This window comes from Vipera ursinii, assembly GCF_947247035.1.
Source record: "Vipera ursinii genome assembly, chromosome: Z".
Lineage (NCBI taxonomy): Eukaryota > Metazoa > Chordata > Lepidosauria > Squamata > Viperidae > Vipera > Vipera ursinii.
Genome location: NC_139517.1, coordinates 54964270 through 54987191, shown reverse-complemented (window position 1 = coordinate 54987191; position 22922 = coordinate 54964270). Strand labels below are relative to the sequence as shown.

The 22922-nt window shown below is 45.2% G+C and overlaps 1 long non-coding RNA gene across 2 annotated transcripts in view; it reads right to left on the bottom strand.

The window, feature by feature from the left end:
* The window catches only part of LOC310648971, an 81096-nt gene extending 65503 nt beyond the window's left edge, over positions 1 to 15593 (bottom strand). For both annotated transcript variants that reach the window (XR_014494192.1, XR_014494193.1), the window contains exons 1-2: positions 15468 to 15593; positions 15205 to 15249 (exon numbers count right to left, since the gene is read on the bottom strand). This is a non-coding gene — a long non-coding RNA (uncharacterized lncRNA). The remainder of the gene's footprint in view (positions 1 to 15204; positions 15250 to 15467) is intronic.
* Positions 15594 to 22922: the final 7329 nt, after the last annotated feature.

The following is a 22922-nucleotide window of genomic DNA, read 5'->3' as shown; positions in this document are numbered from 1 at the left end:
AGATCTGTCGGTCCAAGTTGGCGTGGAGGTAAGCCGTCTGGATGTCGAATTGGAAGACTTCTTCTCCCAGAGCGGCTGCAGTCACGAGGGCGGCCTTGACGCTCTCTGCCCATACGGTTGGAGAGTAAGTCTCCGAATAGTCCTCCATATAACGCTGAGCGAAGCCCTGGGCTACCAAACGGGCCTTATACAGGTAGAGGCCATTGGCAAGTGGTTTTGCCTTGTAAACCCACCTTGTGCCAATGACTTTCCTCTCCTTTGGAGGTTGCTGGGGGGTGAAGACCTTAAGTTGTTTCAGGCTCTGCATTTCCTTCTCCATCGCGAGCTGCCATTTCTCTTGCTCTTCGATGGGCAGCTCCTGGATGTCAGAGAAGGATTTTGGGGTGACCACAACGCTGTTGACAGACGCTATGTGGCCAATGTCAATTCTCTTTGGCGGGACCCCCTTGTTGGATCGCTTTGACCTCCTTACCTTCTGCCACTCACCGCTCTTTTCTTCCGCGGGTCTCTGAGGTGTCGCTGGGGGTGAAGACGGCGTGTCTTCCTCCGTGGGACTGGACGCATCTTCATCTTGTTCCTCATTTTCGTCGGTGGCAGGGTACGGGGTCGCCTCTGGTGATGTCGCGGTCGGTGTGTCCTTGCTGGGTCGGTTGGCATATGGGCTCAGATCATTTGAGTGGATCTGGGTCCAATTGGAATCCTCTTCGAAAGAGGCAGATTGGGAAGTCACAGGCCTGCCCCCTTCTCCCAGGAAACGATAGGCCTTGGAGCCAGGAGCATAGCCCAAGAACCTTAGTCTCTGAGAAACAGGTTTCCCCTTCTTCCGCAGCTGCTTGGGGATATGCACCCATGCATAGGAACCAAACACACGCAAATGTGCCAGATTTGGTTTCCTACCGTGAACCAGGAAATATGGGGTCTGGTTCACAACACTGCTCCAGGTGCGGTTTAAAGTGTAATTGGCATAATGAATTGCCTCCCCCCAGTATGATTCTGCGACACCCGCGTCTGCAATCAGACTACGCATCATGGTTTGCAGGATTCCATTCCTTTTCTCAGGTACACCATTTTGCGACGGGGTGAACGGTGCAGTTAGAAAATGGCGGATGCCCTTATGCCTTACCCAGTCCTGGAACTTCTGAGACATGAACTCAGCCCCGCGATCGCTCTGCAATTGTGCGATCTTGGTCTTGTACTGGGTCTCTACGAAGTTGTACAGCGACTTTATGGCGTCAAAGGCTTCAGATTTCTCTGTGAGAGTATACACGTGACCGTAATGTGAAAAATCATCAACGGCAGTGAGAAAATACCTTTTCTTTCCTAGGGATGGTGTAAAAGGCCCAACCAAATCAATATGTACTAGTTGGTAAGGGTGTTGAGTCTTACGGGATGACACCTTTGGTATTGGAGCAGCTTTCCTCTTTGTTTTCTTGCAAACGGCACAGTCCAGAAACACGTCACAGTCCTTGAGCTGGACTCCCTCAGCAAACTCTCCCATCTTTTTAACTACAGGGAAGCTTGCATGTCCTAGCCTTCTGTGCATGAGGTGGACGCATTTATTGTGCATTGGCTTTCCCATGGACACTCTCTTGGCTCTGGTTGCTTTGAGTGGTGGTGTAGGTGCCTGCTGAGATTCAGGCTCCTTGCCCACACTGCCCTTGGAAAGCCTTGGGGCAGGTTGGGGTGCCTTGGGAGAAAAACATGGCAAGCCATTTATTATTGTAATATTTCCAATGACCTTCTGGTCTCGGGTGACATGACCTCCCCCCTTGCGAAATAGGACTTCCACTTTGTCATCGTCACACAATTTGGTGATGCTCAAAAGGTTGTTGGCTATAGAAGGCGCGTGCAGGACACCCTCTACTTTCCCAAGTCCAGGTAGAGAAACGAAACCCTCCCCAACAACTGAGGCAGTATCACCGTTTGCAACCTTGACAGATGAGGTAATTTTCTTTAACCTTTTAAAACCTTGACTCATATTAGTAATGTGAGAAGAAGCTCCAGAGTCCAGTAACCATAAGTCAGTGGAGCTATCAGCCTTTGTTGTGGGGGTGAGGGAACAAGTATGCAATGAATGTCCTTTGCCCCTGCCACGCCCCCTTACTTGCCCCTTCCCTCTTACTTGATTGGGACCATGTTTAGGGGCTTGATGTTGATGGGGGCAGTCTTTCTTGAGGTGCTCCTCAGAGCCGCAGGTGAAACATTTAAGCAGAGCATTAATTTGCTCTGAGTTGTGGCGCCCCCTTCTGGCTTGCTGAGTGATGACTCTAGCGTATTCTCCAGCATTTCTCCTTCTCCGATCTTCTTCAATCAGTCTCCCTGTGAGGTAGGACAGATTTATGTCTTCCCTCTTGACCGCTTCGAGTGAAACAATGAAATTGCTCCAACTCCTGTCTAGGGAAGTAAAAATTATGGAGAGCATGCTGACATCAGACACAGGAAAATTTCTGGAAATCAATTCTGCCCTGAGTGCCTTTAATTTTGCAAGATGTTCAGGCATGCTGGCACCAAATTTCAGTTTGGTTGTATAAAGCTCAGTTGTATATCTGGTGATGGAACCAATGGTATCACTGTTGAATAATTTGAATAACAGATCCCAGACCTGAGCAGCTCTGAGACCAGCTGGGATGCTAGGGAACAAGTTATTATCCAGGGAACTGAGTAGAGCAGAATAAGCCTGCAAGTATAGCAGCTCTTCTTGACGTCCCCATGGGGGAGGGGGTGGTTTTCGAACCATTTGTAGAATCCCATGCTTTAAGAGATATAGCTGTATATCTTTACTCCAACTGCTGTAATTTTCTCCTGCTATTTGCAGTTTTTTAAAATCACTAGGAAGGTCTGTGACCAGGAACTCGGACCCATATTTAAAGAATTCTGAGATGGGCATTGATGTAAAAGGAAGCGGAAAAACACTTACTCCTGAAGCTGTTTCTGCATTGAAAGGGGACACTCTTTTTTCTTGTTGCTTATTTAGCAATTCCATATTGGGCGTGCCCGGAAACCATGTGATCCGGGGGAGGGCGTTGTTCAGGGTTTCTCCCTTCTTCCCATGAGGCACTGGGGGGGCGGAGCTCAGATTTACCAGCCCGGACTTGCCTCAATGGATCCTCCCGAGAATTAAAACCACATGGATTTTTATCAATGCCTGTTTTGCCCTGAAGACCTGAAGAGAAGGTGGGAGGCCGCAGGGGTTGATTGTTGGGAGGCTGCAGGCTGGATTCCCCCCGGCAGTTGGGCTCTGGGGAGAGGATGGGAGGCCTTGGAGGGGGGGTGGGCACCCCCGATGTCTGTGTGGCCGCTGTCTTGCTAGCCTCTAAGGCAGTGGCCAGAGCTTGCATGGCTGTCTGGAGAGCCGTTGTAACAGTTTTGGCTGGGCAAATCTCATTGCTATCATAGCATTTTAGGCTTTGTGGGGGGGAGAAATCAGGAATATGCATGCTGTCTTGCTCGGAAGCCAGGGATTGCATGTCATTCAGGCTGGATGCCAGGGACTGCAGGCTATTTTGGTTGGAAGCCAGAGATTGCTGGCTTTCCAGACTTAAAGAAGTCAAGTCTTTGTTAGATTTAGTGGGGGCCGCCATCTTGTTTCCTGTGCCAGACCACGTGGGCGGAGCCATCTTGTTTCCGCTTGCCCCCGGAAGCTGTAGCTCACGGCTGGGAGGGGGGGTTCGCGCCAAAAGCCCTGGGGTCCCGGGGTCACTAAGGGTGGCAGGCGCCATATTTGGGAGCCTCGTGGTGTCTTCGGTTTCCTGGGCTGCCTTCCCCCTCCCTTTCCCCTGCATTGCAAGGATCTCTTTAAGCAGCTCTTCACGTTCCTGTGCAGTCAGTTTACTCACGCGGCGTTTGGTCTCAGCCAGGTCCGTCTCTGCAGCATCTGAGCAATCTTGGACAGTCTGCAAACCTTGTATGCTCTCCTCTGTGGCGTTCAGTTGTAGAGAGGCATGTGAATGGGTCCCAGATGCTCTGCTGGATCCTCTGACGGGATGAAGGTCATTTGCGCTTTCATCTGCAGCTGAGGTTGCCTCAGGAACTGAAGTCTTGGATGTAGGCAGGGAGGCTGTCTTCGATCGATGACTTCTGGTCACGATAGTAGAAGTCCTGCCATCTGTTATAAATGGATTGGAGCTGGGCCTTTCAGACATCTCGTTGGCTAGTTCCTGGCTGGCTTGGAAGCTTTCCTTTAAACCATGCTCTGACTACCAACTTGTGAGGTATTCTCACGATGAATCGTTAAAGGAGCTTCCAAGCAAAGGCATCACGCAGAGATGCAATCATATTTAGCTTTATTCATGATAGATCAAAGAGAAATAAATACTTGGCATGAAAGCATTCATGCCTGCATGTAAGAGAGAAATAAAATAAAACAAAACAAGCTAGTATTACATGACTAAAGAAGGAAGGAGTAGAGATAGAACTAGAAGACTAGAAACTAGAACTGGAGAAAGAACAAAGAGCAGCCCCTCGTGCAGAGGTATTTATGGGGGGTCTTGGCCCCTCCTTGACCATAAAACACTCTCACCAATGGGGCTGTGGGTCTGAGACCCTTGGCTCATCAGTGGAAGCAAAGAAACCTCTTTGCCTCCATCTGATGACCCTTTTGGGGAACTGCCAATGGCTGGCACTAAACATCTAACAGATATGAATTCAGGGGAGAATTTTATAAAATGGTCAAAATTGATTTAGGTTACACAAAAGCATCCCCTTCATGGATTACTGCCTTGTCGTGGCGAAGGGGCTTGCGTAATTCAATGAAGCTATGAGCTATGCCGTGCAGGGCCACCCAAGACGGACAGGTCATAGCCGAGAGTTCTGACAAAACGTGATCCACTGGAGAAGGAAATGGCAACCCACTCCAGTATCTTTGCCGTGAAAACCCTATGGACAGTACCAAAAGGCAAAATGATATGACGCTGGAAGATGAGCCCCTCAGGTCGTAAGGCGTCCAATATGCTACTGGGGAAGAGCAGAGGGCTAGTACTAGTAGCGCCAGAAAGAATGAAGCGACTGGGCCAAAGCCGAAAGGACGCTCAGCTGTGGATGTGTCTGGTGGTGAAAGGAAAGTCCAATGCTGTAAAGATTTTTTCTCCATAGGAAGCTGGAAAGTAAGATCCAAGAATCAAGGAAAGCTGGACGTGGTGAAACAAGAGATGACAAGACTGAACATCGACATCTTAGGTATCAGCGAACTAAAATGGACAGGAATGGCTGAATTTAATTCAGATGACCATCAGGTATACTACTGTGGACAAGAATCCCTCAGAAGAAATGGAGTAGCCTTCATAGAGTAGGAAAAGCAATACTGGGATACAATCCTCAAAATGACAGAATGATCTCAGTTCGAATCCAAGGCAAACCATTCAATATCACAGTAGTCCAAGTCTATGCCCCAACCACCGGTGCTGAAGAGGATGAAATTGACCAGTTCTATGAAGCCCTACAGCACCTTATAGAACTAACACCCAAAAATGATGTCCTTATCATCATGGGGGATTGGAATGCTAAAGTAGGAAGCCAAAAGATAACCGGAATAACAGGCAAGTTTGGCCTTGGAGTACAAAATGAAGCAGGGCACAGGCTGATAGAATTTTGTCAAGAGAATATGATGGTCATAGCAAACACTCTTTTCCAACAACCCAAGAGACGGCTCTACACATGGACATCACCAGACGGTCAACACAGAAATCAGATTGACTATATGTTCTGCAGCCAAAGATGGAGAAGCTCCATACAGTCAGTAAAAACAAGACCAGGAGCTGACTGTGGCTCAGACCATGAGCTTCTTGTTGCAAAGTTTAGGCTTAAACTGAAGAAAGTAAGGAAAAGCACTAGGCCACTCAAGTATGAATTAAATCATATCCCTGTTGAATATACAGTAGAGGTGACAAATAGATTTAAGGAATTAGATCTGATAGACAGAGTGCCTGAAGAACTATGGACAGAGGTTCGCGACATTGTACAACAGGTAGCAACCAAAACCATCCCAAAGAAAAAGAAATGCAAGAAAGCAAAATGGCTGTCTGAGGAAGCTTTGCAAATAGCTGAGGAAAGGAGGGAAGCGAAAGGCAAGGGAGAAAAACATAGATATGCCCAATTGAATGCAGAATTCCAGAGAATAGCTAGAAGAGATAAGAATGCCTTATTAAATGAACAGTGCAAAGAAATAGAAGAAAACAATAGAATAGGGAGGACCAGAGATCTTTTCAAGAAAATTGGAGAGATGAAGGGAACGTTTAATGCAAAAATGGGCATGATAAAGGACCAAAATGGCAGGGACCTAACAGAGGCAGAAGAGATTAAGAAGAGATGGCAAAATTACACAGAAGAACTATACAAGAATGAGCTTAACGTCCCAGATAATCACAATGAGGTGGTCACTGACCTCGAGCCAGACATCCTAGAATGTGAAGTGAAGTGGGCCTTAGAAAAGCTGAGCAACAACAAAGCTAGTGGAGGTGACAGTATTCCAGCTGGGGCTATTCAAAATCTTAAAAGACAGTGCAGTAAAAGTGCTACACTCAATCTGCCAGCAAATTTGGAAAACTCAACAGTGGCCACAGGATTGGAAAAGATCAGTTTACATCCCAATTCCAAAGAAGGGCAGTGCCAAAGAATGTTCAAACTATTGCACCATTGCACTCATTTCTCATGCTAGTAAAGTCATGCTTAAAATCCTACAAGCTAGACTTCAGCAGTATGAGGATCGAGAACTCGCTCGGATTCGGACCGGTTTGGACTCCGACTGGGCAGTATCGGACGATCAGGACACGAGTGATCTTGTCGATGTCATCTGGGAGGAGTTCGATTCTGTGACTCCGGAGGAAGTGGACAGGATCATGGGGAGGCTGAGCTCCACCACATGTTTATTGGACCCGTGCCCTTCCTGGCTGGTTTATGCAGCCCGGGAGGGGACACGAAGCTGGTTCCAGGCGGTTATAGCTGCTTCTTTGAATGAGGGCAGTTTTCCCGCCGCCTTGAAGGAGGCGGTGGTGAGACCTCTCCTCAAGAAGCCTACCTTGGATCCGGCTGTTTTGAATAACTTTCGTCCGGTCTCCAACCTTCGCTTCCTTGCGAAGGTTGTTGAGAGTGTGGTGGCGCATCAGCTCCCTCTGGTCCTGGATGAAGCGGATTATCTAGACCCGTACCAATTGGGCTTCAGGCCTGGGTACAGCACGGAGACGGCATTGGTCGCGCTGGTGAATGATCTCTGGAGGGCTCGGGACAGAGGATACTCCTCTGTTCTAGTCCTATTAGACCTCTCAGCGGCTTTCGATACCATCGACCATGGTATCTTGCTGCGGCGTCTCAGGGGACTGTGAGTGGGAGGCACGGTTCTTCAGTGGTTCTCCTCCTATCTCCTGGGACGTTCGCAGTCGGTGTTGACGGGGGGGCAGAGGTCGACCGCGAGGCCTCTCGCTTGTGGAGTCCCTCAGGGGTCGGTCCTCTCGCCCCTTCTGTTCAACATCTACATGAAACCGCTGGGTGAGATCATTCGTGGTTTTGGAGTTGGGTATCATCAGTATGCTGATGATACCCAACTTTTCATTTCGACCCCAAACCACCCCAGTGATGCCCTCGACATGATGTCCCGGTGCCTGGAGGCGGTCTGGGTCTGGATGGGGAGGAACAGGCTTCGTCTCAACCCCGACAAGACGGAGTGGCTGCGCGTACCGGCATCCCGGGATATTCAGGATATCCCACCCCTCATTATGGGGGGGAGTCATTACCTCCTGTAGATAGGGCTCGCAACTTGGGAGTCCTCCTAGATTCACAGCTCTCTTTAGAAGACCATATTGTAGCTGTAACTAGGGGGGCGTTCGCCCAGGTTCGCCTGGTGCGCCAGTTGCGGCCCTGTCTAGACCGGGATGCCTTGCGCACGGTCACTCATGCGCTCGTGACCTCTCGTCTTGATTACTGCAACGCTCTCTACATGGGGCTACCCTTGAAGACCACTCGGAGGCTCCAGCTGGCACAGAATGCAGCCGCGAGAGTTGTGTCGGGGGTCTCCTGATACTCCCGTGTTACACCTTTGCTCCGCGAGCTGCATTGGTTGCCAGTTGTCTTCCGGGTGAGGTTCAAGGTGTTGGTAATGACCTACAAAGCCCTCCATGGCATGGGTCCAGAATACCTTGGGGATCACCTGCAGCCGGCGTCAACTTCCCTCCGCCCAGTACGCTCCCACAGAGAGGGCCTCCTCAGGGTGCCGCCGGTCAAAGAATGCCGACTGGTGGCCCCCAGGGGGAGAGCGTTCTCTGTGGGTGCACCGGACTTATGGAACCATCTTCCGGTAGAGCTCCGGATGGCGCCCGACCTCCGCTCCTTCCGGCGCGACCTTAAAACCCATCTCTTTAAGGAAGCGGGCCTGGCCTGATGGGATGGGGTGGGTTTGTTATTATGACTTTAATTTTAAATTTGTACTATGGGCATTGTTTAATCATGTTTTAATAATTTTAACTTTTGTATCTGTCTTTTACGTATTGCCCTGTTAACCGCCCTGAGTCTCTTGAGAGAAGGGCGGTATATAAATTAAATAAATAAATAAATAAATAAAATAAACTACCAGAAGTACAGGCAGGATTTCAAAGAGGCAGAGGAACTAGAGATCAAATTGCCAACATACGCTGGATCATGGAGAAAGCTAGGGAGTTCCAGAAAAACATCTAGTTCTGCTTCATTGACTATGCTAAAGCCTTTGATTGTGTGGATCATAACAAACTGTGGCAAGTTCTTAAACAGATGGGAGTACCAGACCATCTTATTTGTCTCTTGAGAAACCTATATGTGGGTCAAGAAGCAACAGTGAGAACTGGACATGGAACCACTGATTGGTTCAAAATTGGGAAAGGAGTCCGGCAAGGCTGTATACTTTCGCCCTGCCTATTTAACTTATATGCAGAGCACATCATGAGAAAGGCAGGGCTAGATGAATCAAAAGTTGGAATTGAGATTGCCGGAAGAAATATCAACAACCTAAGATACGCAGATGATACCACTCTAATGGCAGAAAGTGAAGAAGAACTAAAGAGCCTCTTGTTGCGGGTGAAGCAGGAGAGTGCAAAACATGGGTTGAAAGTTAACATTAAGAAAACCAAGATCATGGCATCTGGCCCTCTCAATTCCTGGCAAATAGATGGGGAAGAAATGGAGGTAGTGACAGATTTTATTTTCCTGGGCTCCAAGATCACTGCAGATGGGGACTGTAGCCAAGAAATTAAAAGACGCTTGCTCCTCGGAAGGAAAGCCATGGCAAATCTACACAGCACACTAAAAAGCAGAGACATCACCCTGTCAACAAAAGTGCGTATAGTCAAGGCTATGGTCTTCCCAGTTGCAATGTATGGCAGTGAAAGTTGGACCATAAGAAAGGCTGAGCGCCAAAGAATTGAGGCCTTTGAACTATGGTGCTGGAGAAGACTCCTGCGAGTCCCTTGGACTGCAAGGCGATCAAACCGGTCAGTCCTAGAGGAGATCAATCCTGACTGCTCTTTAGAAGGCCAGATCCTGAAGCTAAAACTCAAATACTTTGGCCACCTAATGAGAAGGAAGGACTCACTGGAGAAGAGCCTAATGCAGGGAAAGATTGAGGGCAATAGAAGAAGGGGCGGACAGAGAATGAGGTGGCTGGATGGAGTCACTGAAGCAGTAGGCGTAAGCTTAAATGGACTCCAGAAGATGGTAGAGGACAGGAAGGCCTGGAGGAATGTTGTCCATAGGGTCGCGATGGGTCAGACACGACTTCGCAGCTAACAACAACAACACAAAAGCATATTTTAACAGAGAGCTAACAAAATATTGTAAAATATTAAAAGGAACAAATCAAGAAACACCATCTGTACATGTATGGATTAGGTGTAACCTGGCTTAATAACACTAACTGCAAGAGGGATCTTGGAATCCTAATGGACAGTCACTTAAATATGAGCCAGTACTGTGCAGCAGCAGCCAAAAAAGCCAGCACAATCCTAGGTTGCATTAACAAAGGGACAGAATCAAGATCATTTGAAATATTAATACTGCTTTGTAAATTGTCCTTCTCTTGATTATTTTGGTTTTTTGAAGTACCGAATAGAAATCGAAGATAGGATAAGATGATTATGGGAGTAAAAGTTTAAAAAGAAATGTGTAAATTATGTGTTTTTGCAAATAACATAATGTTAGTTTTGGAAGATGCTTTAAAAGGAATTGAAAAATTAAATTAAAAGAATGTGGTATATCAATGGTTCTTCTATATATAATTGTTAGAGAGGCTTAAAGTAAATAAAATGATTTGTTTTGAATATTGTAAGACTAAATTTGAACTAGAATTGTGCACAAATGATGAACGTGTAACTCAGCACAGAACCCTACATTTCTTGCAAGTGAACTACAGTACATTTTGTGGAAAAATCCCAGTGTTCAAATTTATCCTGATTTTTTCAAACCTTAAGATTAAGTTGGCAAATTTGTTAAGCATTTTTTCTATCCCCTTATCTAATTCATTTTAAAGAAATGTTTACTGGGCCCTGGACAAAAGTCTCTCACTGTATACTTTCCCCATATAGACATAGTTTCCTTAACGATTGCATGTTGGAGTTAATCTTGTGTCCACTTATTGGTGGAAATATCTCTTCAACTACAAACAATAAAAGTCCTATTGTCCATGATAAGTTACTTTAAATCCAACCCAGTGCTTCCAAACTTTTGAAAAGTAAGTTATATCATACTATGCACAATTTTCAAATTGGTCAGAATCTATCAAGTGTCAGGACCCACCTCAATCCACATCTTAGGAAATAAGAACTCTTGGATGCAAGTTTAGTCCAAAAGGAAAATGTTTACTAGGATGGAATCGATTGTGGCAATACAAGACGGAATCTAACAAAGTTACATTTCAATCCTATATAAAGCATTCCCATTTCAGCCCCCTCCCCTCATCCATTTGGTCAGGCTCCCATCATTTACTTATGTGTTAGGCCCTTCCATGGGAAAGGGAACTCTCCTTGTTTTTATTGTTATTGCTTCTTCCTTTTCAGTTGTAAATGAAGATGCAATCCAGATCTGTCTCTCCCCCTCCCTCCCCCAGTTCAAACGTTTCCCTGTTGTTTGAAGATTGCCTTAAATAACCATCCTCTCCCCCCCTCGGAGAGATGGCAGAATCCCCAGAATAAGGACATTGTTCTACCTATACATTTATGAAATGTGATATAAATGGATTCTGACATTTGGCTCTCCTTTCAGAAAAAAGATGAGTCCATCTGTGGGGAAAAGAAAATATATAAATGTTAGCCTGGTTTGTTCGGATATTCTGTATGAAACCTCTTAAGCAACTTTGGTGCTTTAACATGGAGTTTGTTGACCCACTCATTTTCTGATGAGGGGAGGTGTTTCCATGCCACTAAATATTGTATCGTTCCATGGTGTTTTCTGGAATCTAAGATTTCTTTCACTTCAAAATGTTGTTCTCCTTCCACCATGATGAGGGGTGGTGGTGGTGGGATTTTTGCTCGTAGTGGTGATTGTTGTTCTCTCTTTAATAGACTGCAGTGAAAGGTTGGGTGTATTCGTCTAAGATTTTTGGGTAGTTCTAATTCAACTGTTACTGGGTTTATGATTCTTTTAATTGGAAAGGGTCCAATATATTTTGGTCCTAGTTTTTTACAGGGTTGGAGTGATTTCAGGTATTTTGTGGATATATACCATCTCTCCTACCCTAAATGGTGTGGGATCGGTTCTTTTTTTGTCTGCCTGTGTCTTGTATGCTTTTCTGGCATCTTCCAATGCTTTCCTAACGATTGGCCATGTATTTTGTAGTTGAGCAATCCATTCCTTCAGATCAGGGATGACCGGTTCTTTTGGGGTTAGTTCTGGTATTGGGTTGAAACTCTGGCCTGTAGCTACTTGAAAAGGGCTGTAACCTGTGCTTGAGTGGACTGCATTATTATATGCTACTTCTGCGAAAGGCAGTAGGTCCGTCCAGTCGGACTGCTGAAAATTAATAAAGCATCTCAGATATTGTTGAAGTATATTATTAAGTCTTTCAGAAGCTCCGTCTGTCTGAGGATGGTGACTAGATGACAGTCCTTGGGTGGTTCCTAAGAGGGATAAAAATTCTTTCCAAAATGCCAATGTAAATTGCACCCCTGTGTCAGATATGATGCGTTGTGGTACCCCGTGCAATCTGTAAATATGCTGTACAAAAAGTTTTGCTAATGCTTTTGCAGTCGGGATTTTTTGGCAAGGTATGAAATGTACTTGCTTAGAGAACAGATCTGTGACAATCCAGACTACGGTGTTTCCATTACTTTCTGGCAGTTCTATGATAAAATCCATGGCTATTTCTTTCCATGGGGCTGAGGGGTTTGCCACTGGTTGTAACAGACCTGGCAGTTTCCCTTGCAGTCTTTTGGCCATCGCGCAAATTTGACAGCTACCCACATAGCTTTCTATGTCCTTTTTCATAGATGGCCACCAAAATTGCCTTTTAATTAAGTGTAAGGTTTTTACAAAGCCAAAGTGTCCTGCTGATTTTGTATCATGGTACAGTTGCATGAAATTGATTCTCTGTGTGGCAGGTATATATAGCTTCTCCCCCACCCATGGCAGTCCATCTTTAATTGTGCACACATGTTTATTTTTCTGGAACCATTCATCACTTTCCAAAGACTTCCTGAATTCTATTCCAGTTTGGCTATCTACCTTCGGCTTCATTTTTTCTTGTGCCCTGGTGGTGACTGGTGCTGCCAGTTGTTGTTCTGGTACAAGTGGTTTAAAGTCAGTAACTCTTGTGCTGTTATATTGGGGCATGCGGGATAATGCATCTGCCAGGAAGTTCTTTTCCCCCGGTAAGTGTTTGAGAGTGAAATTGAATCGGTGAAAATGTTGGGACCAGTGGGCTTGCTTAGGAGTGAGCTTCCTGGGCATTTTTAGTGCTTCCAAATTCTTGTGGTCTGTCCAGACCTGGAAAGGTATTTTATTTCCTTCTAAAAATTGGCACCATGTTAGTAATGCCCACCTCAACGAAAATGCCTCTTTTTCCCATATTGGCCAGCGTTGTTCTGTTTCTGTGAGTTTTCTGGATGTGTATGCGCATGGTTGCAACGTCCCCCCCATCATTTTCTTGTAATAGTACGGCTCCTACCGCTACATCACTCGCATCTGCCTGTATCACAAAAGGTTTGTCGGGATCTGGGTGTTTTAGGACAGGTTCAGCAGAAAAAAGTCTCTTTAGCCTCTCAAATGCTGTTTGACACTCCATTGTCCACTTTACAGGCTGGCTGGATTTCACGGGGGACCCCCCTTTCATTTTCAACAAGTTTGTCAGGGTCAGGGGCATGGCTATTTGGCCAAATGCAGGGATGAATTGGCGGTAGAAATTTGCAATCCCCAGGAAACTTCGCAATTGCTTCCGTGTGCGGGGGGGGGTGCCCACTCTAATACTGCCCTAAATTTCTCAGGGTCCATTTCAATGCCCTCTGGGGATATGCGATATCCTAGGTAGTCAATTTTTTCCTGGTAGAATTAGCACTTTGATAGTTTAGCATATAGGTGGGCAGCTCGCAACTTTTTCAGGACTGCTCTGACTAGTTTGATATGTTCCTCTTTGGTCTCAGTGAAGATAAGGATGTCATCCAGGTAAACCAGGACCCCCTTATAAAGGTGCTCCCTTAGCACGTCATTAATTAATTGCATGAATACTGCGGGGGGCCCTTGCAGTCCAAATGGCAGTACTTTGAACTGGTAGCAACCCAATGGGCAGTTGAATGCAGTCTTCCATTCATCTCCTTCCTTAATCCTAATGCGGTAGTATGCTTCCCTCAGGTCTAGTTTAGTGAAAATCCTTCCTTTCGATAGGTGGGATAGCATATCCTTCATCAGGGGTAAGGGGTACAGATTGCATTCACTAATTGTATTCAAATTCCTATAATCTATACAACAGCGGTAAGAACAATCCTTCTTTTCCCTGAGCAGAACTGGGGCAGCCACTTTGGGTCTGGCAGGCTCAATGAAGCCCCTTTCTAAGTTTTTTTTATGAATCTTTCCATTTCTGCCATTTCCCTTGGGCTCATGGCATACATCCTGGGTTTTGGGAGTTTTGCCCCAGGTTTGAATTCTATAGCACAGTCAGTGGGACGGTGGGGGGGAAGCTCATCTGCCTGTTCCTCATTGAAAACCTCAGCAAGGTCCCTGTATTCCTCCGGTATCTCTGGTAAGAGACTGAGTGCCCAAACTGCAACCCAAAACCCACTTATTTATCGTTGGGTGCTGGGTAGGCGTGGCCCATTGTGTGGGCATAGCCACTGAGTGGACATGGCTGCAGTGGTCATGACAGACTGGTCATGTTGCTCATGGGGAGGGATGCCTGTGGGTCCCGGGCATGGTTGGGGGAGATTCAGGGGGTCTCTGGCAGGTGGGACAGTGGGCAGGAGGCTCGTCCTGCAGGGTGAGGTGAGGCAGGGGGCAGGGCAGGGGTGCCATTTCCATTCAGCATTTCTTGCAGACATCTCATGACCCAAACTAGGTAACATCAGCAGTGCCAGAAGAGAATGGGGTTTGTGGAGTGGAGGAGATGAAAAGAAGAGGAGGAGGGCAGTTGTGGGTTCCTTGGTCCTCTGAGCTTTGTGGCTTTCTTATAGATGTCTCATGACCCAAACTAGGTAACATCATTAGTTCACTTATTATCCCACTTTGAGTCCTGAAACGTCTGCAAGAAAACCACCATCTTCAGAGACACCGTCCCTAAGGACCCTTTATTTTAACTCTGAGCCAGAAATATTCTCCTTGATTGGCATTCTGGACCATCACAGGGCAGAAGAACCTGCCTGGCAGGACCTCATTCTTCTTTCCCATGGGGCACATACCAATGCCGAACTTGCCATCCTGCCGGTGGCTAGGGCTCTTGCCACCATCCACCCACACTCTCTTCATGATTGGATGGCTTGTCTGGGATGTTGAGGCAGGCCAGATAAAAAGATAGGTTGGGCCATAATTTAAGGACCCCTGGGCTAAAGCTTTGGTGGCTATGTCAGAGAAGAGAACTTCGCAGCTCTGCCTACAGAGCCACCAAAACAGTAGGTGGAGTGCCGGAGGCTCGTGGAGTGAGGGTGCTGAAGTAGGTGGTTGGGCCATTGGCAAGAGCAATGCGTCTGAGCAGAAAGCGGCCTCAGATCAAGTGGGGCAGATAAGGAAAGAAATCCTTGCTCCCCCCAAAAATTGCCTGTCTTTTCTTACCTGACTCCCAGCTCTGTACCGTTTCTCCTTCATGATCCGTTGCCGCTGCCACATGCAAGGAAACAAAGGAAGTTTTTTTGGGGGGGAAAAGGTCAATCAATTTCAACTTTGTGATCTTTGCTGCTTTGGTCGGCCTGCCAGCCCCCACCTCAACGCCTTGCCCACCACCACCCAACCCATCCTCCCGCCACCATGCAGGTAAGGTTGCTGTGCCTGCCCCCACCCAGATGCCCTCACCTCCCGCAAACATTTTTTTTACTAACCTGCTGTCACGTTTCTGATGGATGTGCTTTTCAAAGAACTCTGAGGCATCAATGCTGCTAACATTGGATGTTCTTGCTTTGACACCTGCCTTTCAGCTGCATTACATTTCTCATTTCGCTTCTCAGCTTTTGCTGCATGTTTTTGGGACTATTGGTAAAAAAGAAAAGTTCCAACAGTCTTTCTAACTTCTTGAGATCTCATGAGAAGTTAGAAAGTCTGATAGAAGTTTTTGTTTTTTTACCGATAGTCCTACAAACATGTGGTGAAGGCTGAGAAGCGAACAGAGAAATGGAATGCAGCTGAAAAGCAGATTAGTAAAAAAAACACTTGGGGGAGATGGGCGCGGGCGCGGCAACCTTACCCTACATTGATGCAGATTGCTCATGGACAGGACTGAAAGCCTAGGACTTGGGCGATGGCATGTGTGCCCACAGAGAAGGCTCTGCGTGCCACCTGTGGCATGCGTGCCATAGGTTCGCCACCACAGGAATAGCCACTACAATCAGAATTGTGTTCAATATCATAGAGAGAGATATTGGTTTTAACTCCTACTTTAAGAATAACTCCTGATTAGTAAAAACAAGCCAGAGCAATGAACACCCTCTTCAGCAAGTGAATAACTGTGCTATCTCTCAGTAGTTCAAGTGACTGTAATACCAAGCATGCTTAGGACATAAAGCAACTGCCTCTAAAGATGGACTAACTATAGCCATGATTGATTTCCTTATTTTAATTTCTCATGACATATTATCACTAATACTAAGGGTTTTGTTCTAATCAAATGGAAATATTCCACCCTTTCAATGTGCACTATATCATAGAATTATGCTTCAAATTATGCTTTTTAATAAACAAGATTTATTCCAAACTTTATCAGAAAGGAAAGAGTGAGGACAGGAACCTCTTTCCAGAGCTGTTTGTAATACAATATTATTGGTTTATGCACTATGAGAGGGAAATGACCTTCCTGTCATTTATTTGCTGGGAATTAAATCCAAATGTTTCTAATATGACTGTCTTCCAAGAAAATAAACTAGAATTGTTGATAGCCCCTTCCTCTTGAGGTTTTCATCTAATGTTTTGCACTGTCAAGCTTTCATATTTCATGGTGAGCCAATAATTTAACCCTTTGCTAGTTTTGTGATATTTCATTAGAAGCAGAAATAGAGCATTCTATGAGGAATCTTTAAGCAAAGTAAGTTCTTTTTTGGCAGTTTGGCTGTGACAGAACACTATGAGAAAAATTGATTTCCTTTGCTGTCCTCCCTCTACTACCTATGTGTCATTTCTTTCTTATTTCCCTAATTGCTAGTTTCTTTGCAGTAAAGACAGGCAGATCAATGGGGTTAATATAGAAGATTGCTAGGAGGCCGAATATCATTGATTGATCAGCAGGAGAAGAGTCCTACCTTCCACAAGTTTTTGCTTTCCTCTTCAACATTCACAGCAGCTCTGTTGACATGATCTTCAGTCCTGTCAATCTTCTCCTGCTGAGTCTGAATGCAAAGGAATTACAAGTGAGGTTTCCCACTGGGGAGCAGCAGTAAGCCAATACATACCATTTTAATGTCTGTAAATCAGGCTCCCACAGAAACTTCCATCTGCTACTCTCTGCAACCAGCAGTCTTAATGGCAGTTCATTAATAGCTTCTGATTAGCTGTACTGAAAGCAGAAAATTAAACAGAGGAATAAATTTAGCTATTAGGCAATAAAATAGGGCAATATTATATGGCAATGGTTGAAAGTTAAAGAAAATGACTGTTAAACCATATCATTCAATCTAATGGTATATGAATAAGTGAGCTTACAAACCAAAGGAAAAGTCAAAGATGTAATGTGCTGTTAGAATGCTATAATGTCATTCTATGTCTAGATAATCAATTTCCACAAATACATCATTTTTCTCCAGGCCAGCCTGTTTTGAAGAAAAATAGAATATTCCAGAGTTATATGGACCCAATATAGAACATTTTGTATCTCTTTACTTTTAAACTTACAATTTTCATTTCTAGTGACAATTAAGATTCTTATGTAAGTCATGTTCTCCTAATTATGTGGCTAAATCTTCATACCATATAGTTTTCAGGGGGTTTTTTCATTCATTAATTGGATTATGAATCCTAAGATAGTATCCATAAAAACAACTTGAGCTATCATTTTTATTGGTTACATTTTTCTTAAAATATTTGCAGTAATTTTTCTCATATAAAAGTAAGAATTGTTATACAGGATTAAAAAATCTTTTAAAAATGGATCTTCATTTAACAGATACCAGAATAACAGAGTTGGAAGAGACATTGAATGTCTCAAGCAAGAGACACTATATACCATGTTAGACAAATGGCTGTTCAATCTATTTTTAAAAACCTCCAGTGATGCAGCATCTACAATTTCTGAAGGCAAGCCATTGCGCTGATTAATTGTTCACACTGTTAGGAAATTTCTCCTTATTTCTAGATTAGTTCTTGTCCTGACTTCAAGTGCTTTGAAAAATAGGCTGATCCTCTTTCTTTGTGACAGCCCCTGCTGTTATGTCATTCCTTGTCTTTCTATTCATTAAAATAAACATACCCAATTCTTGTAACCATTCTTCATATGTTTTAGCCTCCAATCCAATAATCAATATTGGTTGCTCTTCTTTGCACTCTTTCTAGAGTCTCAATATCTTTTTTATACTGTGGTGACCAAAACTGGATGTAATATCCCAAGTGTGGTCTTAACCAGGCATCATAAAGTGATATTAAAACTTCATGTGATCTTGATTTTATTCCTCTGTTAATGCAGCGAAGAATTGCATTCATTTCTTTGGCTGCTACAGCACACAGTTGGCTCATATTTAAGTGGTTGCCCACTAAGAGTCCTAGATGCTTCTCACAGTTGCTGCTATTGAACCAGGTATCACTTTTTCTATACTTGTGCATTTGTTTTTTCTTGCCTAAATGTAAAACCTTAGTTTTCTCCCATTCATGTTTTCAAGATCTTTTTGAATCTTGATTCTAGTAGTAGAGAACATCAAAAAATTCTACACTGAAATTCAGGAAACTCTGAAACAAACTCCAAAGAAAGACACTATCTATATTATTGGAAATTTCAATGCAAAATTGGGAGAAATGGAAGAAACAGGGATCACAGGCAAGTTTGGTCTTGGTGAATGAAATAAAGCAGGAGAACATCTGATTCAGCTTTGCCACAAACAACAGCTAATCATAATGAACATATGGTTTGAACCCAAGCATTGACTATATACTTGGACTTCATCAAATGGAGAACATTGAAACCAAATTGATTACATATTATTCCAAAAGAAATAGAAATTCTTGCTAGAGGAATTGAACAAGATATTCTGGAGGAAAAAGTAGTGTGGGCACTCAACCACTTGCCTAACTGCAAAAACCCAGGAGCTGGTGGAATTCCTGCAGGGTTGCTGAGACCACTGTCCACAAAAGCATTGCCAAAGTGTATAGAAGTCTGGTCACTAGTTAAAAGAATGGGAAAAGTCAATATTTATCCCAATACCAAAGAAAGGTGATATGAAAGACTGTTCCAGTCACCAAACCATAGCCTTGTTACTGCATGTGAGTAAATTTCTCTTGAAGATAATCCACCAACAGTTGAATCCAACTGCCAACAGAAAACTGCCTGTACAAGCAGGATTTCAAAAAGAAACAGGAACACTGGTCATATTGCCAATCTACATTATACTCTGATCGGGCAGCCACTGTAAGAACAGAATATGGAGATTCAAAATGGTTCAAAATAAAAAAGGCACTTGGTGAGGTGGCATCCTGTCACCTATACTTTTCAACATATACACAGAAATAGTTATGAGAAATGCACTTTTGGGGGAACCTACCTTTGGAGTTAAAATTGGTGGCAGGAATATCAACAACCTCCAATATGCAGATGATGAACATTGCTCACAGAAAGCAAGGAGGGTCTGGAGTGGTTAATCCTGAGAGTCAAAGATGAAAGAGAAAAATTTGGACAGCACCTTAACATTAGGAAAACAAAAACAAAAAAAAATAACTGCAGAGAACACACAGGTCAGAGTGCAAATTGAAAATGAGACCATCAAATCAGTAAAGGAATTCATCTTCCTAGGCTATAAAATCAAACAAAGTAGTGACTGCAGCCTGAGATTAGAAGGCATATAGCACTGGGAAGAACTGGAATGTCTGGCATGAATGAAATCTAAACATCAGCCTCAACAACCAAATCCAAATTAGTTAATGCAATAATTTTTCCAGTTGCTACTTAAGGCTGAGAAATGTGGACTCTGAAAAAGGCAGACAGAACACATCCCATGGATTGCAAAAAAACCCCAAAGAGGTCCTAGACCAGGGCTTTTCAACCTTTTCACCCATTGTACCACTTTCAGGATAGTGGTACCACTATCCAAGTACCACCAGTCACACAGCAAGGTGTCAAAAAACATGACCAAAAAAAGGAAAAAAATGATAAAGTACAGGTAGTTCTTGACTTACAAAAATTTGCTTAGTGACTATTCAAAGTTACAACAGCACTGAAAAAAGTGACATGACCATTTTTCACACTTATGACTGTTGCAGCATCACCAGGGTCATGTGATTTACATTCAGATGCTTGGCAACTGATTCATACTTTATGATGTTCAGTGTCCAGGGGCATGTGTTCATCTTTTGCAACTTTTGACAAGTGAAGTCAATAGCTGGGGGGGGGGGGCGGGCATAGCCAGCTCATCACTCAGGTTGCAGGGTCCCTGTGGAGGGGGAAATCTGTGAATCTCTGGTAGAGGGGGTGGGACTAAGGTGGCTGTCTTCCTTCCCTCCCTCTCTCCCATTGTCCCTTCCTTCCTTCCTTCCTTCCTTCCTTCCTTCCTTCCTTCCTTCCTTCCTTCCTTCCTTCCTCTCACCTTTTACCCTTTCCTTTCCCTTTCCTTCTTTCTTCACCTTTCTCCCTCTCTTTTCCCTACTTGCTCTTCTTCCTTGCTTTCTCTCACATTTCTCTCTTCCTTTTCCTTTTCTTTCCTTCCCTTTTTCCATCCATTTATTTCTTTTCCTTCCCTTCCCCATCCACGTACTGTGAGATGGCCTCACGAGGTCGATGGTTCGTTAAGGTGCTTCCAAGTAAATGGCAGCACGCAGGGATGCAATCAGTCAAAGCTTTATTTAACGATAAAGTAAATAGAAAGAGTTCCCTGGCATGGAGGCATCCATGCCTGGATTGAGCTCATGGATCAGCAAGCAAGCAAGCAGAAGAGAGAACAAAGAGAGCAAGCCAGAGAGCAGCCCCTGAGCAGAGGTTTTTATGGGGGTTCTCAGCCCCTCCCTTACCAATTAACTCTCTCCAATGGGGCTGCAGGGGCCGGGGACCCCTGAGACCTTTTTGGGGAACTGCCATGGCTGGCACAAAAACATCTAACAATTCCCCTTCTTGCCAGCCAATGACAGAGACCAGTGAATGTATGTGAGGGGGCGAGCAGGTGTCATAGACATGCATATACACATTCAGAGGACCAAACACAAACGCTTACACAGAAGGTTGTGCCGGTCAATGGGAACAGGTTTGGTGAACAGGTCAGCTATCTGGTCAGTTGTGTTACAATGCTCAATATGTATAAACCCCTTTTTGGTAAGCTGCCTGACATTTTTATAGCGTATGTCTATGTGGTGGGACCTAGAGCCCACTGCATATGCCCCCGAGATCCCAATTGCAGCCGTATTGTCTTCTTGAATCTGGATGGGCAGAGGAGGAGGTGCCCAGATGCTTGTTATCAGAGCATCGAACGAAATCAAATCATTGGCCGTGTCCGACAGGCTGGCATATTCCGCCTCGGCCATGGAGCAAGAAACAAATTTTTGCTGCCTAACATGCCAATGGATAGGACAGCCATTTAGCAATATGAGGAAACCAGAGGTGCTCCGTCTACTCTTGGTGTCACCAGCCCAGTCTGCGTCTGAGTAAGCAGAGAGCCGGGCCATCTTCCCCTTCTCTGGCTCCAGCACAAGGAGAGCATCGGTCATGCCCCTGAGGTACCTAAGTACCCTCTTAACAGCAGTCCAGTGGAATTCCTTTGGGTGTTCCACATGCCTGGACAGTAGATTCACAGCTAAAGCTATGTCAGGCCTGCTCCAATTGCTGATATATAGCAAGGAGCCAATCACAGATCTGTAAAGCTTATTATCTGTGAACTCACGACCGTCCTTGTGAGTGTGATTGTAATAGTCACTTTGCATCGGGCTACACGTTGGGTTAGATTCTGCCATTCTGCATTTGGCCAATAATTCCTCTATCTTTTCTTTCTGAGATAGGGTGAACACCCCCTTAGTGGCCAAGATGTGCACACCCAAGTACTTGTCAACCCACCCCAAGGACTTCAGGGTAAACATTTCCCCAAGGGCCTTGGCAAATTCAACACACCCTTCCTTGTCAGGCCCTACATATAGGAGGTTGTCCACATAAACTAACACCCGTTCTGTGGTACCCTTGGAGCTGCATGTGAAAACACATTCATCTGCATGGGATGCACTGAAACCAACTCATTCTAAACTTTTTCTAAGGCAGTCGTACCATAGTTTCCCCGACTGCTTGAGGCCGTATAACCCTTTTCGGAGCAGCCATGTATTTCCCCCTTCCTGCTGGTAGCCAGGAGGGGCCCTCACGTAGATCTGCCGGTGCAAGTTGGTGTGGAGGTAAGCCGTCTGGATGTTGAAATGGAAAACTTCCTCCCCCAGAGCGGCTGCAGTTATGAGGGCGTCCTTGACGCTCTCTGCCCGGACGGTTGGGGAGTAGGTCTCCCCGTAGTCCTCCATGTAGCGCTGGGCGAAACCCTGAGCTACCAAACGGGCCTTATACAAGTAGAGGCCATTGTCAAGTGGTTTAGCCTTGAAAACCCACCTTGTGCCAATGACTTTCCTCTCCTTTGGTGGTTGCTGAGGGGTAAAGACCTTGAGCTTTTTCAGGCTCGCCATCTCCTTCTCCATCACGAGCTGCAATTTCTACTGTTCTTCGATGGGCAGCTCCTGGATGACAGAGAAGGATTTTGGGGTGACCACAATGCTGTTAATGGACACGATGTGCCCAATGTTGATTCTCTTTGGCAGGATCCCTTTGTTGGACCGCTTTGACATCCTGACCTTCTGCCACTCACCACCCTTTTCTTCTGCGGGTTCCACGTCTGCCGGCATTTCATAATTGGGACGTGTAGACTCTTGGTCCCAGGTGCTGGGCATCATGGGTCTTTGAGGCGTCGCTGGGGGTGAAGATGGTGTGTCTTCCCCCTTGGGACTGGATGGCTCATCCTCCCCATCTGAACCAGGTAGGATGACATCTTCGTCTTGTTCCTCGCTTTCGTCGGTGGCAGGATATGTGGTCATCTCAGGTGATGTCGTGGTCGGTGTGTCCTTGCTGGGTCGGTTGATATATGGGCTCAGATCATTTGAGTGGATCTGGGTCCAATTGGAGTCCTCTTCGA